This window comes from Vespula vulgaris, chromosome 4 (genome assembly GCF_905475345.1).
Source record: "Vespula vulgaris chromosome 4, iyVesVulg1.1, whole genome shotgun sequence".
Classification (NCBI taxonomy): Eukaryota; Metazoa; Arthropoda; class Insecta; order Hymenoptera; family Vespidae; genus Vespula; species Vespula vulgaris.
The window spans coordinates 5,901,424-5,921,086 of NC_066589.1; the positions used below are offsets into that span (position 1 = coordinate 5,901,424).

Sequence of the window (19,663 nt, forward strand, 5' to 3'; positions counted from 1 at the left end):
ATCTTGGGAGCCTTCTCAGAATCTCGATTCCATTCGTGATCGAAAAAGCGAACGTTGTCCTTTACTACGTTAATTTTACCACCGTGCAGAATCAGAATAACCCGAAGAATTGAGTAATTACGGAATGCGAGTAAGAACCAAACGTTGCGGAAAGTTTTTATTACATGATTGTTACCGATTACATAAAATTTGAAAAAATCGTGGAAAAGGGTTACGTTAGAATTATCGTTGAAAAAGGACGAAGAGTTTTCATCGATAAAACCATCACTCAAAATATTATTCGTTCTCTTGAGATCATCGAAATTTATTTATTACTAAGCGACATACTCAATTAAGAAGTATTTGATATTAAAAAAAAAAAGAAAAAAAAAGAGGGAGAGAGAGAAATGGAAAGTAACTAGAAAGTAACTCAAATAACTAACTAATTTTACTCTTCTCGATAATCATTTAATCTCTCTTTCTTCTCGTTTCACTAAATTCTCATTTATCTCAATCGTATCTATTCGTTTCATTATCGCAAGTTAGCTCGAACTGTTAATTGAATCGAGTAAGTCTCGATAATGAATTGTGTAATAAGTTCAAAGGAATATTATCGTTCGTGGAAATCGCGAAAAGGGTAAGCGAAAGACAGAGTGATAGTATATGGAATAAACCTCGTCATAAACTCCTCGTACGATCGTAATGTAAGTTTACGCGCATGCGTTCGTAAGTAACTACGACGAGTTGCTCGTCCGCAATTATGCTTGGCGGACATCGCGAATAAAAGCCGAGTATGAGCTTCTTAACGTGCTCTTCTCGTCCGTACGTGTTTGACCCCGCCTAATTCGCAATACTCGCGATTGATGGACTACCGTGGTTCCGCGATTTATCTATCAATTATGAGCCTACCGGATCGTAACCAGTTCTCTTTACTCTTAACGAGCGTACGTTAACACGAACGCCTTCCTTCGACCGTTACTTCATCTTATCGTTTCATTTTTTTTTCGTTCATTCTTTGTCTCTCTTTTTCTCTCTTTCTTTTTCTTTCTTTCTTTTTCTTTCTTTCTTTCTTTCTTCCTTTCTTTCTTTCCTTCTTTCTTTCTCACATATTCAGTTGGTCTTCCAACTGTAAATTGGATTTAAAGTTAAAGAGAGAAAGAAAGAGAGAGAGAGAGAGAGAAAGAGAGAGACGAAGATATTCTCTCACGATCGATGAAACGAACAACCAAGGAAACAGTTATCTCGATAATTCCATCAGGAGAATGTTCGAGGTAGCCCAAGTTTATTAACGTTATAGCATTTCAAGGTATGAATTAGTTTCTGATTTTTTTTTTCCTTTCTTTTTTCCCCTTTCCTTTCTTATTCCTTTTTTTATTTCTTTTTCTTTTTTTTTTGTTTTCTTTCAACTTCATACCTCCGATGAGATTCTGAGATTCTTAAATTTTCGTTGCCTTTGCGTCAATGATAAATTCGAATGATCTATCTGCTGTATATTATCAATCGACAATCATTAATTTATCCACTTAACGTACGTAGTAATTCATATTGATTTTTTTTTCTTTGTTCTCTTTCCTTTTGTAATTAATTGAAAAATAGAATTTCAAGGTAACCGTAAGATATTTTGTTGAAGTTTGATGATAAAGAAGAAGAGGGTTGTCGAAGACGTTGGTTATTTTATATCTTGCGAATGTTAGAAAAGGTAAAAGGGTGGTGGAACTTGGATACTAGTGGCTCGACTGCAAAAGGAATGAAAGAGAGAAATAGAGAGAGAGAGAGAGAGAGAGAGAGAGAGAGAGAGAGAGAGAGAGAGAGAGAGAGAGAGAGAGGAGAAGAGGTTGAGATGGTTTGGCCTCCGGAGGCCGCGGTCGATACTGCGTCTCTCTACGAGGAAGGCAGTGTTGCCACTGAGTTTCCATGGAATTTACACTTTCTTAGCAAACGTGAAACCTTCTTCTTGCAGCTTTATACATAGTAGACATTTATCATAATATCCTTGAAATTAATCTATACACCCGTTCTCATTCATATTAGTAATAATCTTTTTTTTTTTTCAAACGAGATCGCAACAGAAATTTTTTCTTTTCTCTTTTCTCTTTCTTAATATTTTTTCTCTTTCTTTATTTCTTATACGATATACTTTATGTTTATTGTAATTTATAATTGCGATCTTCTATGCGTTAGTATAGTTTAAATAACGAATGTCGTGTGTCGTTATATAAAACTTTCAGCATATCGCTGTTAGTAAATGTATGATTTAGAAATTGTGAGGTAGAGTAATCTTTTATTTTTTTATTTTTGATTTTTTGAACTCATGAGCATGTATTTAGATTTTGTGCAATAAGAAAATAATAAGAGGAAAGAGAAAATTTGTTTAAACCTTTGAGAGATAGAAATCGTGAAAGATGATCTATTTTCGTGATCTAGTTCTAAGGTTGCATGTACAATAGAAGGGTTTTCAAAGAATTTTGTGATCTTTTTTTGCGACATTCTACCCCGATTAGTCGTTGAAGGACACCAAAGGGAAACCATTGTAACGAATCGTTAGGGTAGAAACATCGTTCTGTTTATAAGAAAGGGGACACGTCTCCTTGTTTCTTTTATTTTTTTTCTTCTCTCTTTCTTTTTTTTATTGTTTTTTCTCTCCTTTCGCGACCTTGGTACAGTGAAATCCGTTCGGAAAGTAAAATATCTGCGGATGAAGGTTTATGAGAGGACATAGTGCTTGAACGCGCTACGACTGAGAAAAAGCGGAAAGCGTGATCCTTTTATAACGACAAATGGGATTTCATAGTTACAACGTTTTGCGTTTGTCTAAAGAGGAAATGAGAAATGACGACACCGACGTAACAACTCGTTAACATTTATTCGGAACGTCGAACGTTTTTATTTCCCAGTAAAGACGCGTGTAACACTTACTCGTACTTATATTTTCCATTCCGTTTGAACGTTAATCGTAGTCACAATATTTTCTATAATTATTTATATAGAGTTATTTGTTCAACGGGGATGACTGTGATCATTTTTGTCAATCTTTACATATATACGTATATAGACAGATATATATTTGTATTCTCAATAGTTTTACCAAATAATAATAAAGTCTAATACGTTTTCGAAATTATATGAAGTTATGAGTATGATTTATACAAAAAAAAATTCTCTTACGATGTTCGTTATTGAGAATATCGATTTTTTAAGAGTTCGATCGATTTAAGAAGAAAAGGAAGCATAGAGCTTAACTAAGTTGAGGTAAATGTCTTGCGTCTAAGATTCGTTCAATGTTATTCGAAGAAGGAAATCCGTCGGTCGAGAAAGAGAAGCACGTGCTCTCGCTCGTTCACTCTCGATTTCATTGTGTTTTTATTGCGCCTCTTAAATTCGCATTTATGAGCTCTTATGTTCTCCCCCGCCTTCCTACCGTGCGGCTCTTCACCTTGCCGCTGCGTCGTCTCGTGCTGGACGACGTAACACCGTGGACCGAATAACATGCACGAGGGCCTCTTTACGTTAAGCCATGTACATGCAAGCTTCTTTTTTACCAGGTGATCCTAACGTGAATCGTCAGTATCATTCTTACTGACACTAGAGTAACACTTTAATGGGACTTTAATATCGATTTCGTCAGACTTCGAAGGGATTTCTTTTTCTACTTAATACTACTACAACTTTTTGTATATAAAGACAAAGAAAAAAATAGTCTTACCAAAGTTTGGAAAAACTTATATCACATTTGAAATATCGTACTTGTCTATAATAAATACGATATTGTAACAGACATATTAATATGTATTATACATACATATAGAAATATGATAATTGTTATATATAATATAAATACAAACGATATAGGAGAAAAATATTTTTGTATATAGATATAAAATAGTCTTGCGATAATTCGAAAATTTTCATGTATCGGTGTTACATAATCTACCAGACAAAAAAATAAATTTTCGAAACTCTTACGTTACCTTCCAAGTAATAATATCTATTTGTTGTATCTAATTTATATATATATATATATATATATATATATATATAAAGAAAGAAAAGAAAATTAGCCAATATGATAAAAAATTTTTTATTGCTTTTCCAAAATTCGAATCCAATAATTTTTCTTTAATTTCGAGAATTTTCGAAAATAGTTGGAATAGTCGAGTAGCTCGATCCTAAACATATCACGATAAACATGTTAAATATTTTTATCGTTGTCTCGAAAGGATACCGCCTCGGGTTGGTAAGAATTTCGAGGAGTTTTAATTAACAATCATCTTCCTTCGGCGGAACGAAAGTCGACGAACGTAATCGTCGTGAATAGATGGGAGAAACGGGATTCGATGATAATTTCTACGATTGGCCAATTCGAGCTTCGACTCGTGATTTTAGGTCCAACCCACGACATCTTAATAGCTTGCCCTCATCCTTCGGGATCGCATCATGGCCGCTCGTTTTCTTAACTTCCACTTGATTCTCCTTTTTCTTTTACATCAAAAATCATCATTCATTGAATCGTGTAAAATTCTAATAGATTATAATTCCTTTCTCATTAGAATATTCGTTTCTTATAAACGTTGTTTCGAATATATCCTATATACAGATAATCATGCATATTACATATATTTCAATGATTTAAATAAAAATTTTTGACAAATGTTATCATTAGATATCTATCTAAATCATTGACAAATATATACTTACGACTAATATTTATATTAATCGTAGTATGTGAAAGATGCGAGATATAATCTTATGATCTGTTTGTTTATGATGATTTAATATACTCTAAATAGGCATTAGAGATGTTGTATGTGTGTACTTACATATATAGATTAAAAACGAACTTCTCACAATGTTCTCACGTCCATCTATATACGATGTGTTTTACGTTTATTAGTTTATAGCAGATATTGGAGAGTGTGCAGGCAGTTAGGCTCAAATAGGACGACCACCGTGGACTTAAATGACCCAAGTTGGGTTTGTAAAGTTGTAATTTATCGTTGATCACCATTAACGAAAAAACTCTGTCGGTATACAAAGTTCTAAGTAAGAAAGGACCAATGAATTTATAGCCTTTAGAAATGAAATCATAAAAGGCTTTTGTACGCATACGGAGACATACTTTTTTTTTTTTTTAAAAGGACAACACGGGTTCGTCTTTCGTACGTTTCAAATTCTTTCGAAATTTTTCTTCAATTTATTCGTCAATTATCCTGTATATCGTCGTTATACGATTTTCTTCTTCTTTTTCTTTCTTTTTATTCGAATTTTCCTAGATTATATTTACTATAATATAATAAAAAAATCGTTTATATCAAATATTTCTGATAGATAAATTTTATATATTTTTATCGTTTTAATATAACGATTCGGATGTTCGTATAATAAATTTTTATTTGTAATAAAGTAATGGATTTTTTTTCGTCAACTTTTTTTTACTCAAAAAGACTTCCACATGAAACTTTTGTTCCTTTATTAAAATTGATATAATCGTGCACGAGCAATGATAGCATCTAAAATATTTACTCGTTAATGGGAACTTGCATTGAAGACAAAAAGAGTTTTGAGTTTTTATTTCTTATGAGAGAAACGATATCGTACGTTAATTAAATATAAACTTCTTTTCGATCGACCAATGGTCGAAGGATAGATTCGACAAGTGATTAGAAAATCGATAAACTCGGCAAGGACGTTTGATGCATTTCGATCAAGTAATGGCCACTTAACGTATAATATTAGATTTTTATTTGTTATCGTCACCTTACCAGAAGAAACGAAGTGTTATCGTCGACGTAGTATTCTGACGTAATATTTTTTTAATAAATTTAATCTCATATTTGCGACGTCATTGAATTCGTATCAAGTAATTAGAAATGTTCAAACCAAGACGAATAATTATTCTTTCTTTTCTTATACAAGCTTTTGATGATTATATCAGTATTTTTGGAATGTTTTATAATGCTCATTGAAATTATATATGAGTATATATTTCGTTAAAATTTTTATACATTTCTTTTTTTCACTTAACTTAACAAAGTACTCTAAATTTATTATTATAATATATTTACATATCTAAAGAATTAAAAAAAAAGTATTATATATGTATATGTTAAATTCTTTTTAGTATATTATACCATATATTAAATTATAGATTTATTTATAGGTATAAAATATAGAGTGTATTTTTTGCTCCAATCAAGAATATTTTCAAGAGTAATTTGAGTAATTTAGAAAATTTCAAAATTGCATTTATAATTGGAAGGGGAAAGCTCTCGGAATAAAAGGCTTTATCAGTTAAGATGATCGTTAAGGTCGATGTGCAATTCAGGTTCGTAAAGGAGTCAGGCTCGACGTAATTTGTACTTACCTAGCCTAAGGATTTGCCTGAAGACCCCAGAATCACGAGGCTCGCAATCAGATCTAATGTAGTCGACAATGAAAGCATTTTATTATGTTTTACCGCCTAACCCAAGACCGTCGTAATCTTGGTAAAAGCTAACCTTCGTTCAATTGTCCTTTATAGATCGTCGAAGAAAAAAGAAAAGGAAATTTTTTTTCATAAATTTATGATAGTGTATAAAAATTAATGAATTTTATTTTATATAGATAATTACGTTAATGCAGAACGAGTCAAAAGTTTCTAAATGGACTAAAAGTTGATTTTAAAGATAGGTGATTCTAAAAATTCTTTACTCCTTTTCAAGACTTCTTGAACTTGTACTTTTTCAAGCTAGGCTTGTAATTTCGTAAATTTGTAAAATAAAATGTAAAAAAAAAATTGTCTTTAAAATTCTTGAAAAAGAATGAAAATTCATTTTTACAATCACCTAAGAACTTTTGATCCACTTAGGAACTTTTAACTCATCTAGAAACTTTTGATTTATCATGTGTAAATAATACCATAACTTTCACGCGGTATAATTTTTTTGCAGACGTAAAAAAAAAAGATTAGATCAGACAGCCGGTTAAATCGGTTAGATCGATCTAATCGGATAAATGGATCTGATCGCTGAGAAAGAAAAAAAATCATTAAGATAAACGGAAACATTTTAATGCACATTTGTTATAGATATATTTCTTTTTTTTTTTTTAGAGTTTTTTAGAATAGATATCCATGAGAACAATCTTGGTAAAAGCTTCCCATTATAAAGTGTACATCGTAGAATCGTAGGAGTGTAAATAGTCGGTCTTTCTTGTTGTCGTTGGTGCCATTAAAATACCGAGAAAGATTCCCTCCTCGCAAACCGATTTACTTGCCTATTTTTATCCATTTCCCTGGCATTTCCTCGGATGCGTACGGTCGGCTAAAGGGTAGCTGAAAGGACAATGTGCCATGGAGGCTGCTTCATCGATCGTTTCAAACGCGAATCGCAGTAAAACCTTCGTCGTCTTTCACGATTGCAACTAAGCTGTAAATTCTTCCGATAACGTTATTCTACTTTCTCTCTCTCTCTCTCTCTCTCTCTCTCGCTCTCTCTGTCTCCCTGTCTCTCTGTCTCTTATCCCGATTTCTCAGAGCAAAATAAAATTTAAAGCTGATTAAAATTTTTGCTGAAAACTTCGATTTCACTTGGTGTATCATAAAAATTGAAGAAAAATTCTACGAATCTTATCGTTCCTTCGATATAAAATGTATTTGAAATTTGAAAATTTATTCGATGTGTCTTTTATATTGGCACAATAAACTATAGCAATATTTGTTTGATTTTATTTTTCTCGTTGGATATTTTTCATCAGGATTATGTGAAATTTCTACGAGTTAGATAAAGAAGAAAATATCGTGAGCAAACTTTAACAACCTTTATTCATTCGATTCGCTACGATGCCGATGATCGTAATGCAGACGGCAATAATGATGATAATGATGATGATGACGACGATGATGATGATGATAATGATGATAGCAGGTAATGAGAGGTCTCAGAGGACTGTGTGTTACCGTAGTAAGAAATAGAGGTAGCTTGCTTGGTCAATACCACGAGGAATGATGTCCAAGCCAAGAGTTAAACGTTTCCGAGAGACAAGAGAGTTCGATCTCTGACGGAGCATTGTTTCATATTTACAGGAGAGCCTTTAAAGCGAAGAAATGGCCGTAGCAAAAAGGCGTCTAGTGTCTCAATTAGTGTCTTCTCTCTTCAAGTACGTTCGCGTCTTCATTCGAGTTTTACTGTCTGTGGAGTCGTACAAGTTTCCTGCTATTCCATTGCCCTTCGCATACTAAAGAAATTTACATTCTAGATTTAGATTTTCGAAGGAAAAAGTATCTTCTCAAAATCGTATCATTCTTAAATGATATTTTCATATTGAAAACATCGAAAGATATTCGGATACCTAGTCGTGAGTAATTTTTTTGAATAATTCATGCACTGGACATAACACGACGAGACAAACTCGATAGCGTTATTTCAAGAAAATGTTTTTTCGAAAGTTTTCAATGTCAGAAGATAAGGAGGGATAGAGAAAAAGAGAGAGAAGAGTGTATTAGCAAAGGGTGAAGATATAGAAAGAAAAAGAGAGAGAAAAGAGACAGAAAAAGAAGAAGAAAGAGAAGAAGCAGTTCGCATAGGATCTGTCATCAAGAGAGCCGGCATTTTACAAAGTATAAAGCCAAAGCATATTGCCTGCAGGTGCTACACAGAAGGCAGTCCGCAGGTAGATACGGTGGGCGCCTGATTGGCTTGGCTCGCTCGGGTTCCATCCTACGGTTTTGCGACGGTGCTGTACGAGGCAAAGAGAGGCGGTCGTTGTTACGTGTCGTTCACAACAACTCGTCTCGCGGCGCCTTGCTCTGCTACCTTTGCTCGAAGGTACAACGATTGTGTGTATCTATGTGTATGTATATGTGTGTGTATGTATGTGCGCGAGCGCGCGTGTATGTGTGTATGTGTATGTGCGCAAGAGAAAGAGAAAGAGAAAGAGAAAGAGAGATAGAGAGAATGGTATAGCCGCGGAGTCTAGTAAATCCTGTCGAGCGTTCTAGCTATCGACTCTCGTCTTTTCGCATAGCCAAGCTACCGAGAGAGCTTTGGCAAAGAGCAACCGAGGTAACTTCTTACCCGAGAAACCGTCGTGTATTTCCGTTCCGTTCACCAGTCCGCTTAGTACGCTTCCGAGCGAATCGCCGACGACACCACGCGACGCCGACTTCTATTTCTTCTCGGTCCGGTCTTTCCAACCGGAGTTCTCGAAGTTGTTCCTTCGCAATAGTGTCGTTGAATCGTTGAATCAGTGAAGTTGGATCGTACTTGCTGATTAATAAAGAAACAGAAAGAAAGAAAGAAAGAACCAATCTTGAAATGCTCAGTTAAGATTCAAATTTAATCATTCGGGCAGCCATTTCTTTTTGTTCTCTTTTTTTGTTCATTTTTTTTCCTCGCATCATTTCTCTCCCTCTTCTTTTTTTCTCGTCTTGTTTTCTTCCCTGAATGAATATGAAAAAGACACCAGACTGAGGATTAATCCCCTGAAATACGAAAAACGCGAAATTCCGAGCGTGCAATCAACAAATCCGATGTCCCTAGCGGCTGTGTCCTTCGTTGAAGGAGATATCAAGTTTCATCGGGTGCTGTTCCAGTTGCCGAAAAGAGGACAGACATGGACTAGCTTGGAAATCGACGACCCTTCTAATGGAAAAGGGCAACAACCCCTGTTTCCGGTCATCTTCTTTTACTTCTTATTGTACTATCGGAAGTCGCTAAAACGCAACGCTACACCACGAGTTAGCCAGCGTGCCGTTGCGCAGCGACCTCTACGTCCTCCTTTTCATCCTTCTCTTCGTAGCCGCAAGGTGAGTCTTTTTCTTTCTTATATATATATACATATATATATATATATATATATATATATATATATGTATATATATATATATATATGTACGATAGGTATTATAAGTATCGATGTACTTACATACACATATGTGACACGTGTTAACGATGAATTCAACGTGCCCACCATACTTTTTCGACAATTCGAAACGGACCTCGCGAATTTGCACGACTTACTTTTATGTGAATTTTATCGTTTCTTTCGAAGGGATAAAAGAACTCCTTTTCGTTCGCGTCTCCTTCTAACGCGATTCTCGATCGAGCTTAACTTTTTCGCCAACTCGAGCTGATCTGTTGTAATATTTATGATCTATTCAATTTCCGCGACGGGATAGATTTTTAAACGATACTTTTTTTTTGTTTCTTCTCTTATCTCGTTTTTACGCGTTGAAATCTAAACAAATTTTTTGCACTTGCGTAACCTTCTTTATCCTCGATTTTGAGCCGATCGAAAGCTCAATTTAAAATCGATGAAATACTAGTAGCTATAAAAATTATAATCGTATATATATAAATTATAATCGTATATAATAAACCTTTTTATTAATATCGTTTCAATACGAGGTTACGTAAAAATGGAAATTACACAATTTTTATGTGTCCTTGAATTCGAAATAAGATCTACAATATCGAGTTCGACGATCGATAAACTCTATATCTCAAAGTCGATATACAAAGGCATACTTTTAGAATTCATGCCACGAGGAAGATAGAGGGTGATTAGACATATGAGATAAGGGATGTCACAAGGGAAGAGGAGGGTGGTGGTGTGCAGGGACTATCAACGTGTACAATTCGTTTGGTCTCTCCCTCGTTTTACGAGTCACGTATGGCGCGCGCATGTTCAGCATTATTTTGTTCATCCCTATGTGAATGTATCTACCTATAGACCAGTGTTTTTAATCACTCTCTTTTTTTTTCTCCCCCTCTCTCTGTCTCTGTCTCTGTCTCTACCCATTTATTTCACAATTTTTTTTGTTCACTTTCCGACGGTGACGTCAGAATAGTCGATAACGATGCGGCCGAACTTACAGGGTTTTATAAAAGATACAAGATAACATCGCTATTTAAATTATACACTACTTTTCTTTCTTTTTTTTTTTGAGAAGGGAAAAATTTTGAGACAATTTTTTTAATCGAAAGAAATTACTTTTTGTTATTTCGAAAGTTCATTATTCTCGATAAATAAAAGTGAATATGAGAAAGGTTTCAATCGTTTGATCTTCTTTAGTATTGGTCGTAAAATAGATAGATAATATTATATATATTTTTCTCTTCGCCATTGAATATTCTTTATCTTTCTCTGACTGTTCCTCTCTCTCTCTCTCTCTCTCTCTCTCTCTCTCTCTCTCTCTCTCTCTCTCTCTCTCCCTCTTTCTTCCTCATCAAAAGGATGGAAAAATATAAGAGAACGAGTTTAGAGTTGTAGAGTTTTACTCGATACGAGTACATATCGCGTATCCATGAAATTTATCGGTAGGTAGGTATATAGACGGTCGTGCACGTATGCGTAGAGGATAGGAGCATATACTTTGAGATAAAAGGAGAAAGAGACAGAAAGAGAGAGAGAGAAAGAGAGATACAGATAAAGAGAGAGAGAGAGAGAGAGAGAGAGAGAGAAAAGAGGAGAATCAGCTTCAGCCGAATGCAAGGATAAAGATGCAAAAGTGGTGGCGTAGCAACGCGGACTAAATAAAATTCAGAATTTATGGAAAACGAGGGAGAGAAAGAGAAAGGGTGCCGATGTTGGTATTGGTGTTGATGTTGGGTGTTGGTATTGGTGATGATGCTGATGGTGGTGATGGTGATGGTGATGGTGGAGGAGGAGAATGTAGGAAAAAGAAGAGAGAAGCTTGGTAATGGGCGGACTGAGTGTACTCGCCAGAACCGGAGGAGCTTCCCAATGAATTTGAATAAAAATGGGTTGGAAATGGAGGCGTGGTGGGTTCAGGGAGTGCGACGAAGATATGCTGCTTCACGTTACGTGCGTATCTCTTTCATTCTCTCTCCTTCTCTCTCTCTCCCTCTCCCACTTATTCTCTGCGGGTTCCTTTGTGCGCGTGCTATAGAGAGAAAGAAAGAGAGAGAGAGAGAGAGAGAGAGAGAGAGAGAGATAGAGAAAGAGAGAAAGAGAGAAGACTAATATTCCGGGGGTGGTCGAACGGGTAGGCGGTTATGGCGCGTTGCGTTTCTGCTCGCATGAGAAAAATGGATACTCCGATGTCCGTGTATGCATCGTCGCCATATATGAACGACGTCCGACAGTACTTTTTTACGATGCGACCTTTATGTCGTCGCATTTTGCAGTACGAATTGTCAAGGTGAACCTTCAGTTTTTTTCGACATAATCGTACGATGTATAAGTAAGTACTTAGATAGTCACTTACCTAGTCGTGTTGATTATCGCGAAGGTGAAGTTGTCTCGTTGAATAGTCATTTACTACATTAACTATTTCGTAAACTATCTTTTTTAAACACGTTACGAGGATTTTTTTTGTTATGTTACTTTAACATTAATCAAATCAAGCAATAAAATACTCATCGATGTAATTATCCTGTTTTTTTTTTGCTATCACTTGTTACTTACCTCTTTATATATATATATATATATATATATATATATATATATGTTTTTTGTTTAATCTCATAATTTTGTCGTCGTAGTTAACATCGATAGAACCGTATATAATAGCTATGATCACGATCGTTAGTAAATAAAATATCGTCAAAGAAACTACACGATCCAAACCTCGTACTATCTACCTACTTAAATACCTTCTACGAGTTATTTCGGTCGGAGATTGTGGCTTAAGTTACAGTACAAATTCCTAAGTATGCGTATATATATCTATATTTTGAAAGTGTTCCGAAAAGGATGGTACGAAAAACAAGAGAGAAAGAGAAGGAGAGTCTGATATATGCGAGAAAGAGAATAGAAACTAAGAGAAACACACGAAGTTGCTCTCCCGCCAAGCAGGACGGACACGACGTGCTCGAAAAGATGCCGAGGTAGAAGGAGAAACAGGAGACGATGGTGATGGTGAGGAGGAGGAGGAGGAGGATGGGAGGGAGAGAGGGAGGCGGGAGTTGGGGTTAGGATAGAGAATATGGCTGCAACATCAAGTATCAACAATATTGCCCCTGGCTCCGAGGCTTTTGACACGTAAAAAATAAGACGAGGACCGGCGGTATCCGGCAGGCTCCTTCTAAGCGGTCTTTCTCTCTTTCTCTCTCTCTCTCTCCCTCTCTTTTTCTTTCTCTGGCCCTGTCTCTATCTCTCTCTCTCTCTCTTTCTTTCTCGAGGCTGCAGAAAGCAGCATGGAATTCAAGATGGCTGTCACGGATTGCTGGTTATGCGTGGGCCGTTCCTTCGTCTCCGTATCGTTGTCTCGAATCTCGTGGCCACGTGTGCGCCCTGTCACGATGCTTGGTTGCCATTGCTTAAACTCCCGTCGAACGAAGCACTCCTTTTTGGATTATTACAAGCATCCTTTTATTTATTTGTTTGTTTGTTCGTTCGTTAGTTTGTGTCATTTCGTTTCTTTCATTTTCTTCGTCTTTTTTTCAAGATTTGGTTTCTTTTTGTTCTTCTTTTTTTTCTGTATTTTTTTTTTTTTTTTTAATTTCCTTTTGGTCGTAAGCAGCCTCTCTTAGTTGGACCATTGCTAGCGCACTTTTATTTGTTTATTTATTTATTTATTGATTCTGGTTCTTTTCTGTATCGATAAGAGGACAGATATAATGTAATTAATTAAATTTACGTATATGTATTTTTTTTTTTTTTAATATGTAATTTGTTCTAGTAATATATAAAGTTTTATATATTTTAGACAGTTTGTTTAATGAATATAATTGTCGTATGGCTAAGTTCTAGAGATTGACCAAATTCTTTTGATATTTATAAAACGATAGGTTGCATTTGTTTTAACAATATTTACAATTCTAAATGTTCTAGTTGATTATAATTTGTAAACACTTGTTGTACAGTTAGGTTCTAAAAATCTAACTGTACAATAAAGATATTAGACACTTGAATTATAGACATAATTATAAATTTGTTTTAATTCAGAAAAAGAAAATTAAAAAAATGTTATAAAAATATTTTCTTTTTTTTTTTGTATTTCGATGTATTTTTGATCAAAATCATTCGACGAAACGATGTTGCGATAAAGAAAGTAGAAGGGTTTTTACGATTTGTGCACCCTTAAGAAGTCACTTTGGGCAACAAGAGAAAATCGATTATACCACCGCGAGCGCAGCTTACGGATCCATTAAACTGCCGGCAGTTAGCGCTGGTAGAGATGTGATATATGAAGTGGGATAAGATTTTTTCGGTGATCGTCCAATTTAATCAGCCACATGTGGACGTAAGTAATATTCATAATTTACGTAGCGTAATGTCGTAAAACGATCTCAAGCCGGTCCCAACGATCTCAACGTTAGTCGGATTTATTCAGCCGTCTCTGGGCAATAGCGCCAGCTTAGAAAAACATGAGAGAAGAAAAAAAGAATATCTTTATTACTATCCTTAGCTTGACCGTATTTTTTTCTCGCTACGTCGCGAATTTTATTATTCTTTTATTTATTATATTCGTCGTCGTATTGAAGATAAGAAAAAATTTTAACAAACATTTTCATTTTTCGTTATTCTTATGAAGTTTCTCTGGAAACTAGAAGGGCTCTAGAATTCTACTTTCCCTCTCTCTCTCTTAGCCTTCAAAGGATGTACTTTTGGATCTCACGAAAAGAAATCTTTCAATGGCTCGAAAATATATCCTTGTTATTGGAGCAAAAAATAATGGTTCACGAAAGCCATAATGTCTTTCCTTTTGAAGATTGGCCTTGCTTCGACGATATAATTTAAGCACAGCCTTGGTTGTCGACCTTAACTTTTGTCGAAATACCTGGACCTGCAAGGGAGAAAAAGAAAAGAAAAAAAAAAGGTAGAATAACCTTATAAAAAAAAAATCTTATGGCATTATATCGTAATTTATTCTCTTAAATAATTTCAAGGATACGAATGTAAGTACACGAACATAAGTGCGAAAATGTATTAGATATCTATTAATCGTCGTCCTTCGTGTCACGTCGAAATTCTTCGTGAAAGTTAAAACGTCACGTACGCATAGTCAAACATATGCTTTCAATTTGCAACGATTATTTGTCCTACAAGAATAGACTTCTATATCAACTTCCTATGTTTAGGATGGCGTGCACACCGTATAAAAGCCGGCAGCCATCCTTCCGGTGATATCTAAACATTGCAGTTTATATACGACGACGAGTTTACGTTAATTGCTCGTTATCCGCACCCCTTTCGTAGTCGAGATTTCTTAAAGAACATTTTACATGTGATATCTACGAATACGTAAATTTATTTTTCATTTTCTTTTTTCTTTTCTTTTTTCTCTTTTTATTGTTGTCACTTAGTATTAATATTTTTATCATTATCGAAAATATAACATTATTCATTTTGAAAACATGTGTATAGTCCGAATTCAAATAAAAAATTTTCTCCAACAACCCTATCGTAGTCGAGATTTCTTATAACACATTTCACGCGAGACATTTACGAATATATAAGTATGTGTATTAATTTTTTTCCTTTTATTATTTATTAACAATATTTTATCGTTATGTAAAAAATAATATTACTTATTTTCAAAACGTGGATGTAATAAAAATTCGAATATAAAATTTTCCAAAGTGGTTTCAATGATTTCTGACTGATACAATTAGCTAATGCAATCTCCGTTTATCAAAGTCAAGTGTCGAAAATTTATATACCCACTTATATTTCTCCCCGAGAAAAATAACTTTTCATCTTCATAGTGGAACCACCCTCTTATTTATATCCTTTTCGACACCCTTACTGTTTACGTGCTTTCATACATATAAGTAATACGAACGAATGAAAAAAGTTTCGTCCCTTTTACCGCCGTTCTTCTTTACCGACTCTCGACTTTACTTTCTTCCTTATCGAATGATCACTATCGACTTTCGACATCTTGTGTCAGGTGGCGCCACGATAGAGCGGAGGACGACGTTTCCATTTAAATGCTCTTTAAAAGGGGCTACGTGATGGTAGTACGTTTCTCTCGTAAAAGAAAGAATACCATCTAATAAAAATGTAGAATATCGTAATAACGTTCGTATGTTATTTTATTTTTATTATTATATTTATTATTTAATATAAATTTATATCAAATCAAAATTTATTTTAATACGAATTTATAGAACGTACGAAGTTTATCTTTTTTTATAAACGATACGAATAATGTCGTTACAGTTTCTATTATTATTCGATATTAGATAATTAAATAAAAGGAAAATATCTGCATTATTACACTACTAGGAGAAAAAAAAGGGAGGAGGATTTAAAAAGAGAAAGAGAAAGCGGACATTGTAAAATCAAGATGGTTCTCGAGTAGCATGACAGACGAGAGGAGGATGATATAAATATAAAAGTAGAAAGAGAAACGTTGATTCAGGATAAAAGGAAATGAACAAAGAGAAAAGCAGGAATACGAAGAAGTAGCGAGATACGGAGAGGCTAAACTGTCTGCCTCTCATTAAACTGAATTGTCTTTTCAGGAAAATGGGCTTCCTTAATTACTCGACCCTTTCAGCAACTCTGCTTCTTCTTCAAACGTTCTCCGAAATGTCTTTCGTACGAATTGCAATTTGACGAACGCATAAACGAACAAAAGTTAAATCTTTTTTTACTTTTAAATTCTATCTTATCTTTCTTTTTTTCCTTTTGTTTTTTCTTTAAATTTAAACAATACCATTCGTTCTGAATTTACAATTTGATGATATAAAATTTTTTAATTATTAAACTAACGATACAATAATTAAATGCTAATCAAAGTGAAGGAATAAAAGAAACGAGTGGAAACATTCTTTTGCTAATTATCAATATAAAAATGAAATCTCTTTGTTCGTTTCAATGAGTACTCTCTTGAGATGATTCTTTCGAGAAGAAATGCACTGAAACGAAAGTATGGTAAGCATAGGAAAAAGAGAGAGAGAAAGAGACAAGTAAAAGAGAACAAAGGAAGTAAAAGCAGAAAGAAGAAGAGAGAAAGAGAGAAAAGAGCCTCTAAATATGCTAATATCCACAACGTAGGGTAATGAGTTCCTTGTGCCACTATGATCTTCCGAATTGCCATGCATATATACGCAGCTATAAACACAACTTTAGATTACTATATGTAGCATATCAAACGCTCCAGGGTATGCGACTTATTGGCCGTTTGAAGCAGCTTGCTTCGTCTGCTCGCTTTCTATCTCCTATTTCCACGCATCGTCTATGTACCATCGCAAATCCTTCTTTATTATTTTCATTTTGGATTCTAATTTATATACAGTCAGAAAATATACGAGTTAGGATACGTTGGATCGAAAAAGAGAAAAGAAAATATAATAATATTAATAAATTGCAAGTTTATACATAAAGTTGATATCAATAGCAATCATTGAAATAATATTTAATTTCATTGTAGTTATATTTCATTGTATCTACATAATTATCTAGTTAAATCTTTCAAAGAAATAAGTTAATAAAATATTCCTGAAAAAATACATTTTTCATTTCTCTTTTTCTTTTTGTCATCTTTCATATAATATATACAGCTCCATTGTAAGAACGACCGTAAATAATTATCCGCTTGAATTCGTGCCCGCGTTTGTGTTCGTGCGAAGAAAAAAAATTTAACAGAATATTCCTACGTTTTTTCCCTGGGATATTTATTATCGAAATATTTTTTAGGATACCAAAATTTGTTTCTATAATTTTTTTTTAATATAACACTTCTAATCGATATATTCTTACAGATTATAATCTTTTTCAAGGTTAACATTTTGTTAAGATTGTAAAACATTTTTTATAATTAATATTAAAAAATATAACAAATTAAAAATTAAAAAGAAGATATGCAAAATATTACTAATCAAATCGCGTGGTCTATTCTATTTTATTTTCTATCGATCTATATAGATATATAATGCACTATCTCGTAAAGAAAATCGATTTCTTTATTTCTTCTTCGAAAAGGATTTTGATGATCAATAATCGATAAGAATTCGTACGATGCTACTATTATTCAGGAGAGCACGTTAATCCGGGAAGGGGGAATAGGAAGGCGGCTCTGGTAATTTCCGCAGGCCTCCACCTTCATCTCATATCCGGATCGTCATCAATCCCTCTGCCGGTCCTCCATCACATTTTCAATTTCCCCCACGTTTCTCGTTTCCTGCTCCTCTCTTGACCCTCCCTCTTGACTCGCCTTCGGTTTTCCTCGATCAAACCCGATCCTAACCGATGTGTCGCTATTTCATCAATGATTTTTTTTATTTTTCATTTCTTCATTTCTTCGTTTAATTCGAAACATCGTTACGTTGAAAATAAATGTCTGTTTCTAGTGTAATCGTAAATAATTATTTTAAGAAAAGTGTTCTTAAATATTATTAAATATATTGTTGAATATATGACGAGAAATAACAAAATGAAATTAAACGTAAAATATATATTCTCAGATTAATATTTATTTATGGAAATAGATCGACAATGATATCCTTACCCTTTAATACTACCAACCGTTTAGGGTGAATGATTTAAACATAATGGACGCCATTTAAAATGCGGGCTCGATTGAGTTTATACGTATCAGTCGATAAAGCATACAAATGCTATTCTCTTCCGCCTCATGTAAATGGATATAGATTTATCGATGACTGTGACTATTCTAATTTTTGACAAACGTTAGGTTAGATATCTATAACTTGTATGAATTTAATGGAAATATTATTTTCTCGAATAATTTTGGATTTTTCTCGGTTAATCGTTTTCCTTTTAACCTCCCCTTACCCTAATAAATTCTAATGAAAATCGTCGCAAACGTTCGTTCGTTTCAATCTTTTCTGTAGAAATTCGATTTCGTTACTTCTCTTGAAGGAAGAAAGAGATAAACGAAACAAGGACACGCGAACGATGCGAAACGATTTGGAAATCAGAGTCATGAAATCTTGACGGGCGCGTGGCTCCACGCTGAACGCAGCGACGACGGATGACGATGCCTCGGGAAAAACTAGACTAGGCGTTTTTATGGGCCATCAAATTACGCCGACCACCCCATAAAATGTTTAAGCGGACTTCCGTGCAAGACACTCGACCGACGACCAGGCTAATGTCCTTTGGCAAAAGCGCATCCACCTGTCTGTCCTAACCTATGTTTATCCTATCTTTTTTTCGTTTTATAAATTAATATAATTTTATAAAAGATAAAGAGAAATACAGGGGATATCGGACACGTTAGTTTTTCCTACGTTTTATTTTCATTTCATTTTTAACGCGTCTTTGAAATATCTGCAATATCGATTTCTAATTCGATTGATCTGATTTTGTCTTGAAAAAAAAAAATAAATAAATTTGTAAATTAATACGAGCCATCGTAGCCGTCTTAGATATATATTTATACTCATACACGGATAGATTTTGAAAGAAATTTTATATATATATGTGTGTGTGTGTGTAATTTATAATATAATATAATATAATATGATATAATATATATATATGTATGTATAGGTACCTACATGATCGATTTTAAATACGAAGATCTATGACTACACAATCGATCGTTGTTTGTACGATGAATGAATTAGCTTAGCTCGTATAATGGCTAATGATGGCTTTGCACTTAGCACTGGAAGATCTCATGTCCGACTTTGAATAAACGCATAAATAGCAACAGGCCGTGTGTCCGCTAACGCCTTTAATATCGTATCACGAATATAAACGTCGGCTATAATTCAATATTATAATTATATTCTCGAGTAATAGGGGTTTATTGTGCCAATTAATA

At 34.2% G+C, this 19,663-nt stretch overlaps 1 protein-coding gene across 7 annotated transcripts in view; it reads left to right on the forward strand.

Moving 5' to 3' along the window:
* LOC127063323 (homeobox protein abdominal-B-like) overlaps positions 1-19,663 on the forward strand; it is an 87,024-nt gene that overhangs the window by 41,188 nt on the left and 26,173 nt on the right. For 3 of the 7 annotated variants that reach the window (XM_050992944.1, XM_050992941.1, XM_050992943.1), the window contains exon 3: positions 9,548-9,760. The exons of 1 other annotated variant lie outside the window; for it this stretch is intronic. The gene's annotated coding sequence lies outside the window, so the exon portion shown is untranslated. Of the gene's footprint in view, positions 1-8,471; positions 8,781-8,903; positions 9,761-19,663 lie in introns of those variants that run through there. 3 more of the 7 variants (XM_050992946.1, XM_050992942.1, XM_050992945.1) reach the window with 3 other exon arrangements.